This window comes from Penaeus monodon, chromosome 32, assembly GCF_015228065.2.
Source record: "Penaeus monodon isolate SGIC_2016 chromosome 32, NSTDA_Pmon_1, whole genome shotgun sequence".
Classification (NCBI taxonomy): domain Eukaryota; kingdom Metazoa; phylum Arthropoda; class Malacostraca; order Decapoda; family Penaeidae; genus Penaeus; species Penaeus monodon.
Window position 1 is genome coordinate 24,654,926 of NC_051417.1, and position 251 is coordinate 24,655,176.

The window sequence follows — 251 nt, forward strand, 5'->3', positions numbered from 1 at the left end:
AGAATAACTGTATTATCTCAAAATGAAATAAACTTGACCAAATAGAGCTGAGCATCGAGTTTGAGTGAAAATTTTCTTCATGAAACGCTGATGCAACTTTATTAATTCAAGTTCAAGGAGAACGAGATGGCCGTTCATCCATGCTGGTAAATGTCAGCTGATTACTGCGAAGTCATTTCGAGAAAAGGAAATATCACATTTAAGCTGAGAATGAAGTGGGTGTTCTTTTGATATTTCAAGTGTAGACCAAG